The sequence below is a fragment of the Podarcis melisellensis genome (assembly GCF_964234715.1).
Source record: "Podarcis melisellensis genome assembly, chromosome: Z".
Lineage (NCBI taxonomy): Eukaryota > Metazoa > Chordata > Lepidosauria > Squamata > Lacertidae > Podarcis > Podarcis melisellensis.
The window spans coordinates 13,644-34,188 of NC_138547.1; the positions used below are offsets into that span (position 1 = coordinate 13,644).

At 47.6% G+C, this 20,545-nt stretch overlaps 1 long non-coding RNA gene across 5 annotated transcripts; it reads left to right on the forward strand.

The window, feature by feature from the left end:
• Positions 1–3,357: 3,357 nt before the first annotated feature.
• Positions 3,358–8,365, forward strand: LOC309361633. 5 transcript variants are annotated; one of them, XR_014164570.1, is made up of 5 exons: positions 3,358–3,455; positions 4,487–4,626; positions 5,767–5,865; positions 6,964–7,056; positions 8,221–8,365. It is a non-coding gene; the product is annotated as an uncharacterized lncRNA (long non-coding RNA). The 5 variants fall into 5 exon arrangements; XR_014164571.1 differs by having other exon boundaries at positions 8,224–8,365; XR_014164572.1 differs by lacking the exon at positions 6,964–7,056.
• Positions 8,366–20,545: the final 12,180 nt, after the last annotated feature.

Consider the following 20,545-nt stretch of genomic DNA (forward strand, 5'->3'; position numbering starts at 1 on the left):
CTGGCCACACGAGGGCACTGTTTATTTTCCTATCCAGGTCTATTCCAGTACTGGCCACACGAGGGCACTCTTTATTTTCCTATCCAGGTCTATTCCAGTACTGGCCACACGAGGGCACTCTTTATTTTCCTATCCAGGTCTATTCCAGTATTGGCCACACGAGGGCACTGTTTATTTTCCTATCTATGTCTATTCCAGTAATGGCCACACGAGGGCACTCTTTATTTTCCTATCCAGGTCTATTCCAGTACTGGCCACACGAGGGCACTGTTTATTTTCCTATCCAGGTCTATTCCAGTACTGGCCACACGAGGGCACTGTTTATTTTCCTATCCAGGTCTATTCCAGTATTGGCCACACGAGGGCACTGTTTATTTTCCTATCCAGGTCTATTCCAGTACTGGCCACACGAGGGCACTGTTTATTTTCCTATCCAGGTCTATTCCAGTACTGGCCACACGAGGGCACTGTTTATTTTCCTATCCAGGTCTATTCCAGTACTGGCCACACGAGGGCACTGTTTATTTTCCTATCCAGGTCTATTCCAGTATTGGCCACACGAGGGCACTGTTTATTTTCCTATCCAGGTCTATTCCAGTACTGGCCACACGAGGGCACTGTTTATTTTCCTATCCAGGTCTATTCCAGTACTGGCCACACGAGGGCACTGTTTATTTTCCTATCCAGGTCTATTCCAGTACTGGCCACACGAGGGCACTCTTTATTTTCCTATCCAGGTCTATTCCAGTATTGGCCACACGAGGGCACTGTTTATTTTCCTATCTATGTCTATTCCAGTAATGGCCACACGAGGGCACTCTTTATTTTCCTATCCAGGTCTATTCCAGTACTGGCCACACGAGGGCACTCTTTATTTTCCTATAGAGGTCTATTCCAGTATTGGCCACACGAGGGCACTCTTTATTTTCCTATCCAGGTCTATTCCAGTACTGGCCACACGAGGGCACTGTTTATTTTCCTATCCAGGTCTATTCCAGTATTGGCCACACGAGGGCACTCTTTATTTTCCTATCCAGGTCTATTCCAGTACTGGCCACACGAGGGCACTCTTTATTTTCCTATAGAGGTCTATTCCAGTATTGGCCACACGAGGGCACTCTTTATTTTCCTATCCAGGTCTATTCCAGTACTGGCCACAAGAGGGCACTGTTTATTTTCGTCTGCTGGCTCCTTTCCCACTTGATTCTTTCTTCCCCTGCAATCTGGGCTGGAAATATTCTAGATCTTCCCTCTTTCCCTTCTTGGGAAAATAATGGACTTTATTGATCTTTCTTAGGTCTGAATTCCTGCTCTGAAAAGGAGGAGGCGGCGGAAGAAAATTCGCCAGATGAAGGGAGAAGAGGAGGTGGAGGAAAACTCAGCTGCAGGCATAAAGGTAAAAGGGACAAAATAGAAATAGAAATTGACACCTAACACTTAAGAACATTTTTAAACCACCCCAGTCCTGATATATCCCACCGACCCCCCTGACCAGCACAGTACAGTACAGTAAAAATACAGCAAAGTATTGCTATTTATTTGATTGGGGTAGGGCAAAACCTTCTGGCTTCCCCCATGTTGGTGAGGTCTCCTTTTTTTTTCTAAGGGTGACTAACAATTTGTTGAAAACGTAATTTCTTCAGATCAACCGGGTCATTGATTCTTCCACCTATTGATTTATCCACATAATCCAAGCGGAGATGAATTAGCATCCCAAAGTGGTACACTTACACGTTACATCTTAAGATAAAAGTTTGCGGGGTGAAAACTCCCTTTGGAAATCTAGGCCCGCCTGCCAGCTGACTAAATGGACTTGCAGTGCTTGCCACCTTGGGAACTCCCTGCCACTGGAGACGAAGAAATCCCCTCGCCTCTGCAGATGGGGAGGTCTACTCCTTGGGAACTCCCTGCCACTTGATTCGCAGGCCAGCACCTTCTGGCGTCCTGGGCCCTCCCAGCCTCTTGCTCTCCAACCCGCCCCATCTGGGGAACTGCCCGCCACTTGCTGATCTGGGAAGAGGCAGGCGTTGGAAGGTGTCCGCAGAGTTTGGGGGGCAGAGACCAGCCTCGCCGAGGGGAAAGAACCTGCGGGGGCAACTGGCTCAGGTCCCGGGTTCGAATTGGAGCCACGGCTCAGCTTGCCCTCGAAATCCACCCGCTTGCCCCCGGAGACTTGCCCTCGAAGCTCCATTGCAGAGAGCAGCTCCCTCCTTTGGAACTCCCCGCCAAGGGATAGTTTGGGGGGCAGAAACGGGATGAGGGATGGATTTTTTACATTTGATTTCCAAAATGAGGTTTTGAGAAATTTCCAAAATGAGGTTTCTTGAGCCATCGAGAAATTCTGGGCAAACTGATAGGAATGGTTTAAGTCATTTGGTCAAGCCATTGTCTATTTTTATTATGTATATTTATGTATATATTTATTGTGTGTGTGTGTATCTATATATATGTATAATATGTATATATATTATCCTATACCCTCCCTTCCTCCCAGGCAGCTTTGAGAAATTTAGGATGGGGAGATCATTACAAAACTAGTAACGATTCTTCAAATTGAAGCATCCTCCTTGTCATCATCATCGTTATTATTAATAGTTTATTTTCCTATAAACTATTATAGGAATAGTTTATTTTCCTATTGAGTCTATTCCAGTACTGGCCACAGGAGGGCACTCTTTATTTTCCTATTGAGGTCTGTTCCAGTACTGGCCACAGGAGGGCACTCTTTATTTTCCTATTCATGTCTATTCCAGTAATGGCCACAGCAGGACGCCAAAAATACAGTATAGTATTTTTATTTATCGGAATTGGGGCAGGGAAGCTCCCCTTGGCTACAGCAACACCAGAGTAACTGGCTGTGATGATAATAATAATAATAAATTTCTTCTTTATATAAAAGAAAGTGCAAATCTCCATTGCTTTCCCCCTCAGGCCGCCCTTAATGTCTTGGAAACTGGACCTGAACTTTAAGCAGTTGTTTTGTAACAGCTAATTCCTCAAGATCCCAATTCCTCCACTTTTTATGAAATGCAGTCTCCTTGTGGTTCCTTCTCAGATTCCTGCCTTGCGGCAGGTTGGACTGGATGACCCTTGGGGTCCCTTCCAGCTAGATGCACGATAATAATAATAATAATAATAATAATAATAATAATAATAATAATAATAAATGATATGATTCTTGGGAAAGGGCTTCAGAAAGGAGAAACAGGGGGGAAAGCACATTTCTTCCCGTTGGTCGTCTGCTGGCTCCTTTCCCACTTGATTCTTTCTTCCACTGCAATCTGGGCTGGAAATATTATAGATCTACTTGGACGTGGACCCTTCTTGGGAAAATAATGGACATTATTGATCTTTCTTAGGTCTGAATTCCTGCTCTGAAAAGGAGGAGGAGGAAGAAACTTCGCCGGACGAAGGGAGAAGAGGAGGTGGAGGAAAACTCAGCTGCAGGCATAAAGGTAAAAGTGAAAAAGTAGAAATAGAAATTGACATATAGCACTTAAGAACATTTTTAAACCACCCCAGTCCTGATATATCCCACCGACCCCCCTGACCAGCACAGTACAGTACAGTAAAAATACAGGAAAGTGTTTTTATTTATTTGATTGGCACCTCCTGGCTTCCCCCCTGTTGGTGAGGCTTGTCTCCTTTTCCGGTTTCTAAAGGTGACAAAGCAATGGGTGGAAAACTGAATTTCTTCCGATGAAGCATTGCTTTAACCAGGTACCATCTTTTTCTGAGACGGCCAAGCTAATCTCGATAGCCTTAAGAGCTGGAAACTTGCAGGACCTGTTGATTGAAAGACGGAAACATGCGCACCCGGGAAAGAAATCCTGCCAGGTTCCTGGACACAACCCAGGCTTGATATTCACACAGGTTCCCTGGGTGGCATTGGCAGCTGGAGGGGCAGCAAGTCCTGGGTTCAAGCTGAAGATCAGCTCTTTCCTGGGGGCCTCAAACAAACCTTGGGCTGCAAGGGGAATTCCCTCTCCCTTCATTCAGGATGTGCCTGCCCTTTCCCCTGAGCTGAAAAAACACCTTCAAGAGGGTGATGGGAGGCGACACGGTCGTCTTCCAGATGTGCAAAGAACCCCCCTCGCCCCACTGAACGGGACAGCAAGCCTCACGCCCAGATCTGGAGCATAAATGGGAACCGGGGAAGCTGCCTTATAAGGCGTCGGACCCACTACTCCATCTAGCTTAGTAATGTCAACACTGACTGGCAGCAGCTTGCCAGAGTTTCAGGCCTGGAGAAGCCGGGGGTTGAGCATGTGCTGTTCTGCAGGCAAAGCCACTGAGGTTACAGCTCTTCCCTTTAAAAACAAACTAAGATTGTAGCCCTATCTACCTCTGCTCCAACGTAAATCATGTCCGTTTGGGGCATCTAGAAAAGGGGCTTATAGATCTTGAGTTTCTGACACTGCTCAACCGCATATTCAATCAAATGTGGATGCCAGACAAATGAACTGAAGCCTGTCTCTTTCTCTAGAAGGCGTCCGATGGGCGTTTGCGCTGCCTCCCTTGGTTCTCTCGGCCTGATGCGTTTTGGGGCTTGGCTGGTCCTGGAGTCTTGCAGTTGCTCTGGCCCTTTCTCCGGATCATCCTTCAAACAACCTGGAGAGATCTCCTGTAAGTCCCACTTCCTCTGGCAGTAGTCAAAACAAAAAAAATTCCTTCCAGTAGCACCTTAAAGGCCAACTAAGTTAGTTCTTGGTATGAGCTTTCGTGTGCATGCACACTTCTTCAGATAACAAGTGCTACTGGAAGGAATTTTTTTAAGGTGCTACTGGAAGGAATTTTTTTTTTGTTTTGACTATGGCAGACCAACACAGCTACCTATCTGTAACTGAACCTCTGGCAGTAGTAATGTTTATTTTCCTATTGATGTCTATTCCAGTATTGGCCACACGAGGGCAGTGTTTATTTTCCTATTGAGGTCTATTACAGTAATGGCCACAGGAGGGCACTGTTTATTTTCCTATCCATGTCTATTCCAGTACTGGCCACACGAGGGCACTCTTTATTTTCCTATCCATGTCTATTCCAGTACTGGCCACACGAGGGCACTCTTTATTTTCCTATCCAGGTCTATTCCAGTACTGGCCACACGAGGGCACTCTTTATTTTCCTATCCAGGTCTATTCCAGCTCTGGCCACACGAGGGCACTGTTTATTTTCCTATCGACGTCTTTTCCAGTAATGGCCACAGCCTTAACAGTATACTATTTTTATTTATCGGAATTGGGGCGGGGAAGCTCCCCTTGGCTACAGCAACACCAGAGTAACTGGCGGTGATGATGATAATAATAATAGTTTATTATTTATATAAAATAAAGTGCAAATCTCCATTGCTTTCCCCCTCAGGCCGCCCTTAATGTATTGGAAACTGGACCTGAACAATGTATTGCGCAGATGAAGCAGTGCTTTAAGCAGTTGTTTTGTAACCAGCTAATTCCTCAAGATCCCAATTCCTCCACTTTTTATTGAATGCAGTCTCCTTGTGGTTCCTTCGCAGCCGGTTGGACTGGATGACCCTTGGGGTCCCTTCCAGCTAGTTGCACCATTATATGATTCTTGGGAAAGGGCTTCTGAAAGGAGAAACAGGGGGAAAAGCACATTTCATCCCGTTGGTCGTCTGCTGGCTCCTTTCCCCCTGTATTCTTTCTTCCACTGCAATCTGGGCTGGAAATATTCTAGATCTGCTTGGACGGGGACCCCTCTTTCCCTTCTTGGGGAAATAATACTGTAGACATTATTGATATTTCTTAGGTCTGAATTCCTGCTCTGAAGAGGAGGAGGAGGAAGAAGAAACTTTGCCTGACGAAGGGAGAAGAGGAGGTGGAGGAAAACTCAGCTGCAGGCATAAAGGTAAAAGGGAAAAAAAGAGAAATATACATCTAACACTTACGAACATTTTTAAACCCCCCCAGTCTTGATATATCCCACAGACCCCCCTGACCAGCACAGTACAGTACTGTAAAAATACAGGAAAGTGTTTTTATTTCTTTGATTGGCACCTCCTGGCTTCCCCCCTGTTGGTGAGGCTTGTCTCCTTTTCCGGTTTCTAAAGGTGACAAAGCAATGGGTGGAAAACTGAATTTCTACCGATGAACCGTTGCTTTAACCAGGTACCATCTTTTTCGGAGACGGCCAGGCTCATCTCGAGAGCCTTAAGAGCTGGAACTGGCCACACGAGGGCACTCTTTATTTTCCTATCCAGGTCTATTCCAGTACTGGCCACACGAGGGCACTCTTTATTTTCCTATTGAGATCTATTCCAGTACTGGCCACACGAGGGCACTCTTTATTTTCCTATTGAGATCTATTCCAGTAATGGCCACACGAGGGCACTGTTTAATTTCCTATTGAGGTCTATTCCATTATTGGCCACAGCCTTAACAGTATAGTATTTTTATTTATCGGAATTGGGGCGGGGAAACTCCCCTTGGCTACAGCAACACCAGAGTAACTGGCTGTGGTGATGATGATAATGATAATAATAATTAATTTATTCTTTATATAAAATAAAGTGCAAATCTCCATTGCTTTCCCCCTTAGGCCGCCCTTAATGTATTGGAAACTGTACCTGAACTTTAGGCAGTTGTTTTGTAACAGCTAATTCCTCCAGATTCCTCCACTTTTAATTAAATGCAGTCTCCTTGTGGTTCCTTTGCGGATTCCTGCCTTGCGGCGGGTTGGACTGGATGACCCTTGGGGTCCCTTCCAGCTAGATGCACCATAATAATAATAATAATAAATAAATAAATAAATTATATAATAAAAAATTATTCTTGGGAAAGGGCTTCAGAAAGAAGAAACGGGGGAAAGCCCATTTCTTCCCGTTGGTCGTCTGCTGGCTCCTTTCCCACTTGATTCTTTCTTCCACTGCAATCTGGGCTGGAAATATTCTAGATCTTTCCTCTTTCCCTTCTGGGGAAAATAATGAACATTATTGATATTTCTTAGGTCTGAATTCCTGCTCTGAAAAGGAGGAGGAAGAAACTTTGCCTGACGAAGAGAGAAGAGGAGGTGGAGGAAAACTCAGCTGCAGGCATAAAGGTAAAAGGGGAAAAATAGAAATAGAAATTGACATCTAACACTTAAGAACATTTTTAAACCACCCCAGTCCTGATATAACACCGACCCCCCTAACCAGCACAGTACAGAAAAAATTCAGTAAAGTGTTTTTATTTATTTGAAGGGCAAAACCTTCTGGCTTCCCCCATGTTGGTGAGGTCTCCTTTAGCATCCCAAAGTGGTACACTTACACGTTACATCTTAAGATAAAAGTTTTGGAAGAGGCCTAAATTAAAAAAGAAAATTACTTATTTTCCAAACAAATCCTTGAATGCCCAGTGAATTAGAGAGGCAGGGAGCTGGCTGCTTTGTCGAATGGAGCATCCCTAAACCCGCTTTGGGTCTAGAAGACCCCAGCCTGAAGGGCAACCCTCCATTGCTTTCTGTTTGATTTTTGGAGCAGATACTCTGAACTGAACCCCACAAGAAGAAATGGGGACCAGCCCCTGCTTTAGTGGGCGGCACTAAAACCCGTTTGAGTAATTCAGATCAATAAAATAGGAATAATTCATATTTACAAACCACTTTGGGACACTTGCGGCAGAGAGGTGCTCTCCAGAAAAGCACTTTCCACATTTCTGAGCCTTCAGAGTAGCCTCATAATTTTCCCTTTGCCTGGAGGGAGAAATGTTGTCAGCAGATGTGCAGTCACCCCGAGAACCTCCGGCAGCCAAAGGGGAGGGCAAGGGGGGCTTCATGGCGTCACTGAACTGGCAGCTGCAGGAGAAGGGTGGATCCCTCGGTGGATCCCGAAATGGCCTTCCAAGGGCCATTGAAGAGGGCAGCGTCCAGCTGGGCTGGGGACCCCAAGGGGGTGAGGTGGTCTGGATGACCCTTGGGGTCCCTTCCCGATATATAAAGAAGAAAGGGAAAAGGAGGTGTGGCTGTCGGCAGGCAGAGGGGAGCAAGGCCAGCTGACCAGCCCCAGCAGGATCGGCCCCTTCCAGCCGTCCCACTGCCCCATCTGCCTCTGCTCCGACGTAAATCAGCGACCCAGGGCACACAATATGAGTATGGGGCATCTAAAACTATGAAAAGGGGCTTATAGATCTTGAGTTTCTGACTGCTCAGCCGCATACTCAGTCAAATATGGATGCCAGACAAATGAACTTTCTGGTTAACCCTGAAGCCTGTCTCTTTCTCTAGAAGGCGTCCGATGGGCGTTTGCGCTGCCTCCCTTGGTTCTCCCGGCCTGATGCGTTTTGGGGCTTGGCTGGTCCTGGAGTCTTGCAGTTGCTCTGGCCCTTTCTCCGGATCATCCTTCAAACAGCCTGGAGAGATCTCCTGTAAGTCCCACTTCACTTCCTCTTGCCGTATTACCGGTACTGGCCACACGAGGGCACTGTTTATTTTCCAATAGATGTCTTTTCCAGCCTACTAACTCTAAGACAAATATATTGGGAATAGGGAGAAAGACCCCTGAAATCCAGATAGGGAACCCCCAGAGGCATCTAGTCTGACCCCTGAAATGCAGAGATGGGACCCCAGAGGCATCTAGTCTGACCCCTGAAATGCAGAGATGGGACCCCAGAGGAGTCCAGTCCCCCACGAACTGGGGACTAAGGCAGATCTCTTCCTCCGCCCCGGGATCAGGCTGCTCCCCCATCTCCGTCCCCAACTCCCTGTGCTCTATTCGTGCACAGACACCCCAACACACCATTTTGGGGGGCATAAATCCCGTTTTATTTCATGGAAGACAAGAGAAGCGGCTGTGGAAAGAACGCTGTGCTTTTCTCCTTTATTTTCCTATCTATTTATTTTTATTTATTTTCCTATCTATGTCTATTCCAGTAATGGCCACACGAGGGCACTCTTTATTTTCCTATCTATGTCTAACCCTAACCAGGCCCCTCAGGCATTATTGGGACACCTCCCAGAAGGGATTTTTTTGGGGTGTCCCTCCAGCCTTCCCTCTCTGCAGGGACCACAATAGGCATCTAGTCTGACCCCTGAAATGCAGAGATGGGACCCCAGAGGCATCTAGTCTGACCCCTGAAATGCAGAGATGGGACCCCCCAGAGGCATCTAGTCTGACCCCTGAAATGCAGAGATGGGACCCCAGAGGCATCTAGTCTGACCCCTGAAATGCAGAGAGGGAACCCCAGAGGCATCTAGTCTGACCCCTGAAATGCAGAGATGGGACCCCAGAGGCATCTAGTCTGACCCCTGAAATGCAGAGAGGGAACCCCAGAGGCATCTAGTCTGACCCCTGAAATGCAGAGATGGGACCCCAGAGGCATCTAGTCTGACCCCTGAAATGCAGAGATGGGACCCCCAGAGGCGTCTAGTCTGACCCCTGAAATGCAGAGAGGGAACCCCAGAGGCATCTAGTCTGACCCCTGAAATCCAGAGAGGGAACCCCAGAGGCATCTAGTCTGACCCCTGAAATGCAGAAATCAAGGCTAGGCCCCGCTGCCCTCTACCAACATGGCGCCGCCGCTGCCTCTTCCCGATATATAAAGAAGAAATGGAAAAGCCTTCCTTGAAGGGAGGTGTGTCTGTCGGCAGGCGGAGGGGAGCAAGGCCAGCTGACCAGCCCCAGCAGGATCGGCCCCTTCCAGCCGTCCCACTGCCCCATCGATGTCAATTAGCGACCCAGGGCCCTGATTTCTGATCACTCCTTGTCTGCTCAAAACCAGAATTGGTGTTCGTGTGAAGAATCCTAAAACAAAACATAATGTGAAATGTTGAGAAATTCAACTCAGCCAGGAGTCATCAGCAGAGCCCGGGTCTTTATCGTTCTCTCCATTGAGATAAAGTTCATTTGTATGCTTCAGAGTCCCAATGAAATAAATGAGATAAATGAAAAGTTTGAAAGGGGAAGTAATTGAAAAGCCAGATTCAAATTCCTAATTGGAAATAACTTACACCTCGAAATTCTCATGAATTCTATTCCAGCACCGGCCACACGGGGTCGCTGTTTACTTTCCTATTGATTTCTATTCCAGTAATGCTTTTTATACTTTAAAAGCCGTGTATGGGTGCTTAAAATAAATAACTAAACAAAGCAGCAGAAAGTAGCAATTGAAACAGACTTGTTTGAATGATCTCTAGTGCAAATGGAAGGAGACATATATTTGAGGATATCTTCTGTATATCTGCAGCAGGTGGGGTTGTGTCCCTGTGGCCTTTGTTGCACTTTGTTGTGTGTGTTTGTGTGTTTCGTTCTTGCTCTGTTCTGGTTCTTTCAGAGCAGCTGCCTCGGAGGCTAGGAGTTGGCCAAGGTAGAGAAAAAGAACAGACAACAGCTGTTTTTTCTTCTGTCTTTTCTTCCTAGATCGGCTGTTCTGCATCTGGCCCAACTGGACTGCCAAGGCTGCAGGTGAGGAGCGTCAGCATGACTGTCCTGGGAACTCAGTCTAGTTTTTAATTTGTGATGATTATTTTTTATATGTACACAAATATCCCAGAAGCACGACTGCCAGACCCTTCTCTTGGCAGCTGTCTTCTTTTATATACATATAATGACCTTGATTATTTATTTAGTTTTAGTGACATACACTATATACACATAATATATTACACTTTACATTTACTCTCGAGAGCTGACTTCCCTCCTTCCTTCTTCCAGCTTCTTTATTTCCCCTCATTTCTTTCTTAACTTTTTTAATTGTTCCTCTACTGCAGGGGTCTGCAACCCGCCGCTCCGGAGCCGCATGTGGCTCTTTTGAGTGAAGACACACACAAAAAGGTAACTTGTTAATTTGACGTTTATTTCTATGAGGAGGAGTAATTCTGAGGGGTCAAACAAAGAAATATTTAAAAAGTGACAAAAAAGTTATTTTTATAATGACGAGTTTTGTGGCTCCCAGTTTTTTTTCGTTCGGAAACGGGTCCAAGTGGCTCTTTTGGTCTTAAAGGTTGCAGACCCCTGCTCTACTTTCCATTCCTTCATTTGTCCTGATAAGTCTGTTGCCACTTCCACTATCTTTTCCTCCCTGTTTTTTCCTTTCCCTCTCTCCTTATTTCTCTTATCTCTCCCAAGATTTTTGCAAAATCTCGCTCCCCTTCGCTCTCAACTTTGGAGACCCTGGTGTGGTTGTTTTGGCTATCTGACTCGTGTTTCTTTAATTAATACAGTAGTTTGTTTCAAGGTGCAATTTGCCCAAAAATGTATTTTTCCTGCTGTTCTCTCTTTCGCCACTGAGTGTCTCTATTTCTCTCCCTTTCTCTTTTTCCATACCCAATGATGATCTCAATTTCCTTTCCTTAAGAACAGCCTCTTATAGTCCAAACAATACAGATACACATTCAAATACACACACCCTGTTCAGCTCCTGATCGAATCCGTCCATCTGCACAGCGTCTGTAATGAAGAAAGTCTAATAAGGGGGAGAATATAAAACTGCTTTTCGCAGAGGGGAGCGTGGAAAAGGTCCCAAACCGATCAGTTCTGATGCTTCATAGATATTGAGAAGCAAAGTAGAAGGCAAACAGGATCTCTGACTTCTCGACGGTCCAAAGCTCTTATTGATGTCTTTCGGATGTTTCCAACAACCGTCTTGTTCAAATAAGTCTTTGGGCTTAATCCTGTTTCCAAGCTAAAAGCGCCTTAACAGTCCAGTATATACAAAACTCCCAAGTTCCTCCCAAATGGGCTGTTTCACGGGAATTCAAAACATTGTCTAGATCTCACATTGAAGTTTGTTTTGTTCAGCTTTGTCTTGTCTCTCTTGCTGAGACCTTTTTTCTCCTTTCTTAGTAGACTTTTCAAAATGCTGACTCCCTCCCAACGATTTTTCCCTGCTCCATTTTGGATCTTATGGATAGAAATCACGCGGAGCCTTCATCTGAAGGCAGCCCTGTTTAGGGAAGCTTTGAATGTTGAAGAGGTTCTTGTATTTGAGTGTTTTGTTGGAAGCCGCCCAGAGCGGCTGGGGAAACCCAGCCAGATAGGTGGGGTATAAATAAATTATTATTATTATTATTATTATTATTAATAATAATAATCATGGGGTTAGTACCTTCTGCAACTTTTTTCTGAGATATCCCTGTGAACAAGAAATCGGATCCTGAGAACAGTCTCCTTTGTTACATTGCCTGCATGTTCTTGTGTTGGCCTGCTTGTTTCAGCTGAAATTGTCCTTATATGCTGCAAAATACACGTTTTGACCAAATGCTTGCTTACTTCTCGCTGCTGCTAGATAGTATTCAGTGGCCTAAATTCAGACCTGCTTTTTGTTTCCTTGCAGAGATCATCAAAGAGCAGCTTTTGGGTTCTGATGCCTGCAGAACAAGGAGATCATCCAGAACTGGATCCCTCAGCAGGTGGGCCATCGTTCTCTCTTCCTCTCAGGGAATCTCCTGGGTGCTGGCCAGGGTGTGATCCGCGGCCTGACTGTGTGAAATGCGAGCGCCCAGTGAGGAGAGCCCCCAACTCGGCTTGCAGGCGCAAACTCCGTTGGTGGGAGGTGGGAGCAAACGCATTGGTGGGGATGGTCTGCTGGGAAAGGAAGCTCCAGCTCTTGAAGATCAAGACCCTTGAGCAGGAAGAAAATCAGAAATTAGATGTGTGGACTAGTTCCTGGCCAATCCCTGTTTCAGCTGGATCTAGAAGATCCCAAAGCTGTTTCAGTCACTGAAGGCCCATTCAACATCGTGGTCCAGAGTCCTTGGCTTCTCCTGAGCAGAAATAATTCGGAAGGGTTCCCGTTCAAATTTTGGGATCTGGACCCACCCCAAACCTTGGCAGGTGCCTGTTGGGTAGCTCAAGCCAGTTTTTCTTGGACCTGGTGGTTTGTAGGTGCTCAAGTGAATTAGTTCCACACCCAGGTCAGGACCAGGCTGTGGTGGAAAGTCCAAGCCTCCTCCTTCCTGCATCTCAGTGGATTCAGTCCTGTGGTTCAGAGCTCTGTGTCTCACTCTGACACTTGGGGATCTGCTACCTGAGGCAGCCACTTCCCTTTGCCTCAGGAAGAGAGACGGATCCCTTTATTGGAAGTGTGGCATTGAATTACCGTATTTTTTGCTCTATAAGACTCACTGTTTCCCTCCTAAAAAGTAAGGGGAAATGTGTGTGCGTCTTATGGAGCGAATGCAGGCTGCGCAGCTATCCCAGAAGCCAGAACAGCAAGAGAGATCGCTGCTTTCACTGCACAGCGATCCCTCTTGCTGTTCTGGCTTCTGAGATTCAGAATATTTTTTTTCTTGTTTTCCTCCTCCAAAAACTTGTGGTCTGGTGCGTCTTATAGAGCGAAAAATACGGTAACTCGAAGACATAGCCGCTGGCCCTCCTCTTCCAGAACTGCGCTTGACGCCATTCCAGATACAGTGGTACCTCCGCTTGCTGACGGGATCCGTTCCAGAGCTCCGGCCGGATCCCGAGCTTTTCGCAAGCGGAGAGACGGCTTCCGCGAATGCGCGCTCGGCAAAAATATAAGTTTGTCGCTTAGGTATCCCAAAGTTGATGTAACCCGAAGGATACGTCAGCGGAGGTACGACTGTATATCTTGATGTCAGGGGTTCAGGAGCGGAGGCACAGGGGAAGGAGGAAGCGGAGAGCGAAGGGGAACAATCCGAGGGCAGCGCAGGTGAGGAAGACAGTGGGGGAAGAGAGTCCATGAGTCTGTCCAGCGATTTGGAAGATTCCCAGAAGGGGGCACCCATAGCCAGAGCAAGGGGGGTCCCGGGGGGGACGCACCAGAAGCAAGGGACCAGCGGTGACTCCCAAAGCAGCAGCTGGAGATCGGGACCAGTTTCCCCACCGGGGGGAAGAGTCCCGGGTGTCAGGACCGGCTTCCCCTCCAGGGGAAAGAGAGGATGAGTCAGGGCTGACCACGCCCCTATCGCTGAGTGAGGGAACAGAGGGGAAGTCAGATCCAGCGAGCCCCCCCGAAGGGGGAAGCAGTGACAGAAGCAGCGTAACGGTCAGGAGGAAAGTTGCCGGCTGGGCGCGCGCGCCAAGTTCAAATGCACAGGCGCGCGGGGCAGCCGGGAGCGCGGATCGGGAGCCAGGTCCTAAAGCCCGCCGGAGGCAGGGGGAAGAATCCGGGGACACTTGGGTAACACGAAAATGAGAAAGCGAATCGCAGTTCAGACGCTCTTGCTGCTGGCAGCGTCTTGGGTGACACATCAAGGACAGTGCTGGGTTGATTTTTCCTCTCCCAGTACGGCCACGACTGGACCTAATGGTCAGGGGTCCCTTTCCCTTTGACAAAGGTCAGCAGTTGTAAGTCTGCTGTTTTATGTCTAGGGGTTAGGCTTAGGGGTCAGGATCAGGGCCTCCCCCTGACAGTTGAAATGCTCCCAGGGAGGATGTGAGCAGCACTTCCTCCCAGTCCAGAATAGTGGGTGGCCATGTTGGCTTCCTGGCTTGCAGCTGCAGGAGAGGAGGGGATCCCGGAAGCAGCCTTCAAGGAGCCATTTAAGAGGGAAAGATTTGCTGCACAGCCAAGGTTGCAGGATTGTTCCCCGTAAGGGACGCCTGCATGTTCCTGCGATGCAGCGGGCTGGGCTGGATGACCCTTGGGGTCCCTTCCAGATATAGATATAAATGCAGCATATACCGGATTTTTTGCACTATAGGACGCACCTAGATTTGGGGGAGGGGGGAATTAACCAAGACGAGGGACAGCGGGATGGCGGCGATCCGCCTCCCCGCTGTCCCCCGAGCTTGTGGGGCTGGCGGTGGGGCTCTCCTGAAGCCTGGAGAGCCAGAGGGGTCGTTGCGCAAAAAAGCCTGCATTCCCCCCCTAGGGCGCGCCCACATTTCCCCTTCATTTTGGGAGGGGGAAAAGCGCGTCCCATAGGGCGAAAAAGACGGCAAATCTTTGCTGCACAACCAAAGTTGCGGGATTGTTCCCCGTAAGGGACGCCTGCGATGCAGCGGGCTGGACTGGATGACCCTTGGGGTCCCTTCCAGAGGTTTATGTACATGGAATATCATGGGAAAGTTCGTTTATTTCAGTAATTCAACTGAAAAGGTGAAACTAATATATGAGATAGACGCATGACATGCAAAGCCTTTATTTGTTATCGTTGTGATATTATGACGTACAGCTGATCATACGATTCTTCACAAAGAAGAAACAGAAATAGCATTCCTACCAAAAAGCAAAGCCTCCGGGATGGCGCGGGACCCGAGTGCGAGACCAGCTTGTGTGTCCCCCTTTTCTCACTGCCAGGCTCCTAATCATCACCATCATCATCATTTATTATTTCCCAGCCACTCTGGGCGGCTTCCAGCAAAAGATTAAAACACAATATATTCAATGAGAAATGTTGTTGTTGTGTCCGCCTCTTTGTGACCCCCTTGCCCTCCTGTCTCCCACTGCCTCCCAGTTTGGTCAGACTCATGCTGGTCCCTTCGAGAACCCTGTCCCACCATCTCGTCCTCCGTCGTCCCCTTCTCCTTGCACCCTCCATCTTTCCCAACATCAGGCTCTTTTCCAGGGAGTCTTCTCTTCTCAGGAGGTGGCCAAAGTCTTGGAGCCTCATCTTCAGGATCTGTCCTTTTTAGAGGCCATCAGTGGGGCTAGAGAGGGTGGGGGACACTTTACATTCTGTGCTATTTTCTATTCTATTTTATTCTCGTCTATTCTCTTCTCTTCTAGAATATTCTATTCTTCTCTTGGAAATTCTCTTCTTTTCTAGAATATTCTATTCTAGAATATGTCATTCCATTCCATTTTAGAGTAATCTCTTCTGGAGCACTCTGGAACATTCTGAAATATGGGAAAGCAAAGGCTCTAGAAAAGGTGCCTCTGGGAAACAGACTGCTCCAGAATGTTCTAGAGCACTCTGGAACGCTCTAGAACACAAACACTGCAACATTCCGAAATATGGGAAAGAGCATGCTCTAGAAAAGATGCCTCTGGGAAAGAGACTGCTCTGGAAAAGATGTCCGTGTTCTAGAGCACTCTAGAATGTTCTGGAACACAAACAATCTGCAACATTCTAAAACATTCTGGGAAAGAGCATGCTCTAGAAAAGATGCCTCTGGGAAACAGACTGCTCTAGAAAAGGTGCCTCTGGGAAACAGACCGCTCTAGAGAAGATGCCATGTTCTGGAGCACTCTGGAACATTCTAGAACACGAACATTCCAAAAATATTATCGGGAAGGGGCTGCTCTAGAAAAGATGTCCATGTTCTAGAGCACTCTGGAACGTTCTAGAGCACACAACAATCTGTGCCATTCCAACCTATTCTGGGAAAGAGCATGCTCTAGAAAAGATGCCATTGGGAAACAAACCGCTCTAGAGAAGATGCCCATGTTCTAGAGCACTCTGGAACATTCTAGAACACGAACATTCCAAAAATATTATGGGAAAGGGGATGCTCTAGAAAAGATGACTGGGAAAGAGACTGCTCTAGAAAAGATGACTCTGGGAAAGACTGCTCTAGAAAAGATGACTCTGGGGAACACACTGCTCTAGAAAAGATGTGAGGAAACAGACTGCTCTAGAAAAGATGACTCTGGGAAACAGACTGCTCTAGAAAAGATGTGAGGAAACAGACTACTCTAGAAAAGATGTCCATGTTCTAGAGCGCTCTGGAACGTTCCAGAACACGAACATTCCAAAAATATTATGGGAAAGGGGCTGCTCTAGAAAAGATTACTGGGAAAGAGGCTGCTCTAGAAAAGATGCCTCTTGGAAAGAGACTGCTCTAGAAAAGATGCCCGTGTTCTATAACAGTCTAGAACACAAACAATCTGAAACATTCTGGGAAAGAGCATGCTCTAGAAAAGGTCCTCTGGGAAACAGACCGCTCTAGAGAAGATGACATGTTCTGGAGCACTCTGGAACGTTCTAGAACACGAACATTCCAAAAATATTGTTGGAAAGGGGCTGCTCTAGAAAAGATGCCCGTGTTCTAGAGCACTCTGGAACAGTCTGGAACACAAAAGCAATCTGTGCCATTCCAACATATTCTGGGAAAGAGCATGCTCTAGAAAAGATGCCTCTGGGAAACAGACTGCTCTAGAAAAGGTGCCTCTGGGAAACAGAACGCTCTAGAAAAGATGACTCCGGGAAAGAGGCTGCTCTAGAAAAGATGCCTCTTGGAAAGAGACTGCTCTAGAAAAGATGTCCATGTTATAGAGCACTCTAGAACAGTCTAGAACACAAGAATTTGTCCCATTCCAACATATTCTGGGAAAGAGCATGTTCTAGAAAAGATGCCTCTGGGAAACAGACTGCTCTAGAAAAGATGTCCATGTTCTAGAGCGCTCTGGAATGTTCTAGAACAAGAACATTCCAAAAATATTATCGGGAAGGGGCTGCTCTAGAAAAGATGACTGGGAAAGAGGCTGCTCTAGAAAAGATGCCTCTTGGAAAGAGACTGCCCTAGAAAAGATGCCCGTGTTCTAGAGCACTCTAGAACAGTCTAGAACACACAACAATCTGTGCCATTCCGACATATTCTGGGAAAGAGCATGCTCTAGAAAAGATGCCATTGGGAAACAGACTGCTCTAGAAAAGATGTCCATGTTCTAGAAGGAAGGGAGGGAGTGAAGGAAGGAGGAAGGGAGGAAGGAAGGAAGGGAAGGAGGAAGGATGGATGGATGGAAGGAAGGAAGGAAGGAAGGAAGGAAGGAAGGAAGGGGATCCATGCAGCAGGTTCCCTCCTCCCAGGCTCCCACGGAGGAGGGGAGGAAGGAAGGAAGGAAGGAAGGGAAGGAGGAAGGAGGGAAGGGAGGGAGGGAGGAAGGAAGGAAGGAAGGAAGGAAGGAAGGAAGGAAGGAAGGAAGGAAGGGGATCCATGCAGCAGATTCCCTCCTCCCGGCTCCCACGGAGGAGGGGAGGAAGGAAGGAAGGAAGGAAGGAAGGAAGGAAGGAAGGAAGGAAGGAAGGAAGGAAGGAAGGAAGGAAGGAAGGAAGGGGATCCATGCAGCGGATTCCCTCCTCCCGGCTCCCAGAGAGGAGGGAAGGAAGGAAGGGGATCCATGCAGCGGATTCCCTCCACCCAGGCTCCCATGGAGGAAGGAAGGAAGGAAGGAAGGAAGGAAGGAAGGAAGGAAGGAAGGAAGGAAGGAAGGAAGGAAGGAAGGAAGGGGATCCATGCAGCGGATTCCCTCCTCCCGGTTCCCACAGAGGAGGGAGGGAGGGAAGGAAGGAAGGAAAGAAGGAAGGGGATCCATGCAGCGGATTCCCTCCTCCCGGTTCCCACAGAGGAGGGAGGGAGGGAGGGAGGGAGGGAGGGAGGGAGGGAGGGAGGGAAGGAAGGAAGGAAGGAAGGAAGGAAGGAAGGAAGGAAGGAAGGGAAGGAAGGAAGGAAGGAAGGAAGGAAAGAAAGAAAGAAAGAAAGAAGGAAGGGGATCCAAGCAGCGAATTCCCTTCTCCCAGGCTCCCATGGAGGAAGGAAAGGAGGGAGGGAGGGAGGGAGGGAGGGAGGGAGGGAGGGAGGGAGGAAGGAAGGAAGGAAGGAAGGAAGGAAGGAAGGAAGGAAGGAAGGAAGGAAGGAAGGGGATCCATGCAGCAGATTCCCTCCTCCCGGCTCCCACGGAGGAGGGGAGGAAGGAAGGAAGGAAGGGGATCCATGCAGCGGATTCCCTCCTCCCGGCTCCCACAGAGGAGGGAAGGAAGGAAGTGGATCCATGCAGCGGATTCCCTCCACCCAGGCTCCCATGGAGGAGGGAGGGGGGGAGGGAGGGAGGGAGGGAGGGAGGGAGGGAAGGAAGGAAGGAAGGAAGGAAGGAAGGAAGGAAGGAAGGAAGGAAGGAAGGAAGGAAGGAAGGAAGGGCATCCATGCAGCAGATTCCCTCCTCCCAGCTCCCACAGAGGGAAGGAAGGAAGGGGATCCATGCAGCGGAGAAGGGGATCCATGCAGCGGATTCCCTCCTCCCGGCTCACACAGAGGAGGGAGGGAGGGAGGGAGGGAGGGAGGGAGGGAGGGAGGGAGGGAGGAAGGAAGGAAGGAAGGAAGGAAGGAAGGAAGGAAGGAAGGAAGGAAGGAAGGGGATCCATGCAGCAGATTCCCTCCTCCCAGGCTCCCACGGAGGAAGGAGGGAGGGAGGGAGGGAGGGAGGGAGGGAGGGAAGGAAGGAAGGAAGGAAGGAAGGAAGGAAGGAAGGAAGGAAGGAAGGAAGGAAGGAAGGGGATCCATGCAGCAGATTCCCTCATCCCAGGCTCCCACGGAGGAGGGAGGGAGGGAGGGAGGGAGGGAGGGAGGGAGGGAAGGAAGGAAGGAAGGAAGGAAGGAAGGAAGGAAGGAAGGAAGGAAGGAAGGGGATCCATGCAGCAGATTCCCTCATCCCAGGCTCCCACGGAGGAGGGAGGGAGGGAGGGAGGGAGGGAGGGAGGGAGGGAGGGAAGGAAGGAAGGAAGGAAGGAAGGAAGGAAGGAAGGATGGAAGGAAGGAAGGAAGGAAGGAAGGAAGGAAGGAAGGAAGGGGATCCATGCAGCAGATTCCCTCATCCCAGGCTCCCACGGAGGAGGGAGGGAGGGAGGGAGGGAGGGAGGGAGGGAGGGAGGGAGGGAAGGAAGGAAGGAAGGAAGGAAGGAAGGAAGGAAGGAAGGAAGGAAGGAAGGAAGGAAGGAAGGAAGGGAATCCATGCAGTGGATTCCCTCCTCCCGGCTCCCGCGGATCTCCCCTGCTGTCAAGCTGAAGATCAGCTCTTTTGTGGCGGCTGTAAGGAACGGTCTTTGCCAATGAATCTAGAGAGACGCTAAGAACTGGATATATAGGAAGATTTTACAGACCTTTTACGGAGAAGACTGGAAGAAGAAAAAGGGATCAAGACAATGGGAAAAGCTAGAAGGACATAAAGAAGGAGGAAGAAGTAAATGAAAATGTAAAGTGTCATATATTATGGGCATGTATAGTATGGAACTCAAACTAAATCAAGAATAAAGATCATTTATTTTATTACTATCATATATTATTTTCCATAATATATATTTCTATTTCTGGGAAGAAAAGACAGGAGAAAATACTATTACTATTACTAAATACTATTACTATTAAATACTAGATTGTCTGCTATTTCTCTCTACGGGATACATGGAGACATATATACACACACACATATATGCAGACATACATACAAACATATATATATAAATATACGTGTGTGTGTGTGTGTGTTTATGTTTATATATATACACACATATACAGTGCATACATATGTATACACACACACATGTATACACACACACACACATATACCGGCACACACATACAGTACACACATATACAGACACACACAGTACACAAACACACACACACATATATATATATATATACACACACACACACACACACACTCATATATACAGATACATACACACACACACATACAGTACATACACGCAAACACACACATATATATTCACACACACAGAGATACACACACACACACACACACATATATAATATATATACACACACACTCATATATACAGATACACACACACACACATATACAGTACATACACGCAAACACACACATATATATTCACACACAGAGAGATACACACACACACACACACATATATATATATACACACACACACTCATATATACAGATAC